Genomic DNA, 5,000 nt, shown 5'->3' with positions numbered 1-5,000 from the left:
TTGGCGGGAGAAGCTAACTTAAAAAAACCCACCTAACCTATGCTAAAAGACGTATCCTTACCCAAGGGGGCTGCGCCCCCCCCCCCCCCCCCCCGACCCCCTCACACAACATATTTAAGATCCGTAGACCATTTCCAAACGTTTTTATTCTATACAAGATAACAGTCGGAGCGATAATAAGCAAATTAGGACGCTTGGCCGTAGCGCTACAAACTACCCCCAATTAATCTACTTGATTGAAATGGATTTTTAAAATAACATACATATATCTTTAACTCTTGCCTCTAGTTCATATCGCATAACAGGATTCTAGTCCGTTTCTCATGTTTCAGGTACAGCCAAATACAAAATTACTGATACACGTATGCAAGCGAGCTTAACGTACTCTCTATATTTATTACTGATACACGTATGCAAGTGAACTTAACGTACTCCCTATATTTATTACTAATACACGTATGCAAGTGAACTTAACGTACTCCCTATATTTATTACTGATACACGTATGCAAGTGAGCTTAACGTACTCTCTATATTTATTACTGATACGCGTATGCAAGTGAGCTTAACTACTCTATATTTATTACTGATACGCGTATGCAAGTGAGCTTAACGTACTCTCTATATTTATTACTGATACACCTATGCAAGTGAGCTGAACGTACTCTCTATATTTATTACTGATACACGTATGCAAGTGAGCTTAACGTACTCTCTATATTTATTACTGATACACGTATGCAAGTGAGCTTAACTACTCTCTATATTTATTACTGATACGCGTATGCAAGTGAGCTTAACGTACTCTCTATATTTATTACTGATACGCGTATGCAAGTGAGCTTAACGTACTCTCTATATTTATTACTGATACACGTATGCAAGTGAGCTTAACTACTCTCTATATTTATTACTGATACGCGTATGCAAGTGAGCTTAACGTACTCTCTATATTTATTACTGATACACCTATGCAAGTGAGCTTAACGTACTCTATTTTTATTACTGATACACGTATGCAAGTGAGCTGAACGTACTCTCTATATCTATTACTGATACACTTATGCAAGTGAGCTTAACTACTCTCTATATGTAAAAATATAAAGGTCAATGAATATCACGGTAGGTAGGTAGATATTAGAACGACCTGCACTATAGGTCCAGGACACTGGCTCTTGCGTTAAGGCAGCCCGTAAAACATAAGTGTTACACTATCTAATTTGACAGTACAGTTGGAAACAGGAGTCCCTGACACACCTCACTTCAAAGAAGTGCACCCTGTCACACTTTTACTTCACAGTAAGTAACCAAACAAGTAGTGTAGGGGGAGATAGCAGAGTTGGGGGTGGGGCTAACCAAAGGAATTCGACGCCTAGAAAGGGTATGGCAGTGCACTACTTCAGAACGAGGTCTACGTGGAATTCCTGGGCCCGATAATACCTATTCTTCAGAACGAGGTACACCCGGAATTCCAGTGTCCATCTGTACCTATTCCAAATTGATTGAAATGATAGAAAACCCCAAAAATACGGACCAAAGATTATACAATTTTTTTTATAGTAAATTAGCTCTAGAGTAAAGTATCAACTCTTAAAATTTATTCATCAAGAAACCAACTGTAAATACCAGACACTTTAAATACCTTTTGTTTACGTTTCAGGTTTCAAAAATGTTCTAGAAATTTGCGGTTCTAAAGTTGACAGGTTGATAACGAGAGAATAGTAGATTATACAAAGGCATAGATTCAAACATTTAACTGAACAATTTTTGTGATTATCTACCTAAAATACAATGATCATATGATCGATAATTAGAAAGATAATTAAAATAATTACAATAACATTTGTCTTAAGCCTATAATAGTAACTTTTACCGCTATAATAGTTGTACAGTGGTAACGTGTTCGCCTAGCATTCGCATGAAAGCAAATCGATCCCAGTCCGGGACCGTGTATTTAATCTGTTTACTGGGGAGGCTAACTGCTGTGGTTGAGCATTGCAGTGAGGGGTTGGGCTAGCTCGGCTGACGTTCTGGTGATCAACTATTCCGATGAAACTTTAAATAAAACCAGACACCATTGCCTTTAAATAACTCTTTTATATAGCTAAAAACATGTCAACCAAATTAAACCAGGAACCGAATTTTCAATGATTTAAAATTTACAAATCTTTAAACAACTGAGTTTATAGACAAACTTCCCAAGAGTTTATTTATAACCCAAAAGTAAAATAGGAAACAATAAATCAAAGGCAATTTCAGTATCGAATGATTTCCAGCATGATATTCCACCACACGCAAAATGATACAGAACTGTGATTTCCAATGACAAGCCTTAGAAATTACAAAGGAGACGTGGCGCGCAAGAATATCGTATATTGGACGCGAGAAATTTCGTCACGTATCTGCTTGGAAATATATATTCCAAGTCTCTGGGATTCAGCAGGAATTCGTGTTCTTATCTTAAGATATTTTTTTTTATACCCACGAATTCATTATTGAATTTCGTATCTTGATTTTACTTGCGTGAATATACAGTATATGCATAATTGAAAACAGGCTTTCTAATAATATTCATATTTATCTTTTTATTTAACTAAGTATTGAACATTTCTGAGTGGGGATACCTTAACGTGGAAGGAAGGGTTTGAGTACAGCTTTGATCTGCAAAGCTGTACTAGTCAGGGACACCCATATTAGGTTGGTTTGTTGTGAGCGATCCGATTAAAGTCTCCCACCATCACCAATCCGCAGTGGCCATCGTGGTGGTGAAAATTACCAAACCCTAGACATGGCTAAGGAGACGACTGAGACATTTGTTCTACAGTGGACTACAAATGGCTGCATTCGTTGTTGTTGTAAATAAAAAAAAAATATTGAATAATTTATTAAGCATTAAAAAACTCTTCTGTATTCCTTACATTAACAACAACGTATGTTTTAATGGTTAAAAACAGTTTTTTAGAATAACTGTAAGTTTCATGATTTTCAAAGTAAATAGATAGAATTTATCAAAATGTTTTTCTCAGTCAATAAAAAACGGTAAGTGTGTTTCACTGTCACAGTTTTACCATCAAAATAAGAAAATATTCCTATATTCTAATATTATCTATGAACGTCAAGAGTTGAGCAATATATACATATATATATATATATATATATATATATATATATATATATATATATATATATATATATATATATATATATATATATATATATATATATATTTGTGTGCGCGTGTGTGTGTGTGTGTATACATATATATATATATATATATATATATATATATATATATATATATATATATATATATATATATATATATATATATATTAGGAGATGATGAATGGAGAAGTATTGATTTAAAAAAGCTCAAGATAGAGACGACTGGCGAAATCTAACCGAGGCGTTTTACGTCAATAGACGTGGAAGGAGATGATGATTCTCTCTCTCTCTCTCTCTCTCTCCTCTCTCTCTCTCTCTCTCCTCTCTCTCTCTCTCTCTCTCTCTCTCTCTCTTCTCTCAATGAAACGGAATGGTGAACGTATTTATAGCATCCACGCATTAACTACAAATAACTAATAAAAGAATAATAAAAATATAATTTTCTATTCATGGTCTGACTGGTTGCAATGGAATCAGGTGTCAGGTTATTAGCAAGGGATTGCAAGAGATTTCAGAATAATGGCAGAGGGACAAAGCAATGCATTTCATCACCAATTGACCACCGATGGTCGTTTGATTTGCTTTTTTCATATTCCCATGTGTGGTTTATGAAACCCTACATTTTTTTTTTTGAATGGAAATATTTTGTCGAAAAAGCTCTAACACTGGTTTCTGTTAATTGGATGTTGTTACCTGCGCTTTTACCTGTTATAAGGCTTTTCTTGCAGAAGTAAACTTTGTACATTACGTTAAATAGGTTTACCTAGTTAACTGACAAACAGACATAAACAAAACACTTTCTTCGACGGATTTAAGAAATCCTTGAAAGACTTAAGACATCTAAAGCCTCTTACGAAAAGATGTTATCAGTACCAAGATCACCTCTCTCTCTCTCTCTCTCTCTCTCTCTCTCTCTCTCTCTCTCTCTCTTCTTCTCTCTCTCTCTCTCTCTCTCTCTCTCTCTCTCTCTCTCTCTCTCTCTCTTCTCTCTCCTCTCTCTCTCTCTCTCTCTCTCTCTCTCTCTCTCTCTCTCTCTCTCGTTGACCAGAAAAGCAAATTGAATTTACACATTTACAAATAGTAGATTTTGAGTAATATTTTTCGATCTCTTTTTGTTTTATCTCTTTTTGTTTTTATCGGTAAAGACTCAATTATATATTTGTTTTTTTTTAAATGCTGAGCGAACTAGCAAGAGACAGCGACTGCAAGACAAATCTGGTGAGAGCCCTCCTCGTTCCACGGCGTTGGAGGCGTCAGTTAATAAGCGGAAACCTCCTTGCCTGGCAATCTATTGAACTGGGGGGTTCGGGACCCTTTCAAACTCATTAGTTTCCTTTAGTCAGCAACCTCACAATCCTTTTGAGCTAAGGATCTGGAGTTTGGGGAAATTATGCGTCTACTCGCTGACTCATCAGCAGCCATTGCCTGGCTCTCCCTGGTCCTAGCTTGGGTGGAGAGGGGGCTTGGGCACTGCCATTGTCCCTTATCTATACTATTCATGCGAGACCTTTAAACCATTAAACCTTTAGGAAATCGATTACAGCGAATAACCCCAATTAATTTTATTACCATAGTAGTTAATAGTCCAAGGAAAGATAGAACGCTGTAATTTAATCTCAACGAATCATAATCAGCCATAAATTTCATGTCCCTTTTTCATTGGTTCTAATAATTCCCGTGCCAGTTAAATAATGATCGTATTAATCTAATTCGAGAGTCCTCATTCTAACAATAATTTGAACTATTTATCATAATAATGCATTTAAAGGTTTTACTTCCAACTCAAAATGAACTTTTACACATATAAGAGTTCACAATATGATCGCCAATGTTATT

This window comes from Palaemon carinicauda, chromosome 33 (assembly GCF_036898095.1).
Source record: "Palaemon carinicauda isolate YSFRI2023 chromosome 33, ASM3689809v2, whole genome shotgun sequence".
Lineage (NCBI taxonomy): Eukaryota > Metazoa > Arthropoda > Malacostraca > Decapoda > Palaemonidae > Palaemon > Palaemon carinicauda.
Note: the sequence above shows the minus strand (reverse complement) of the source record.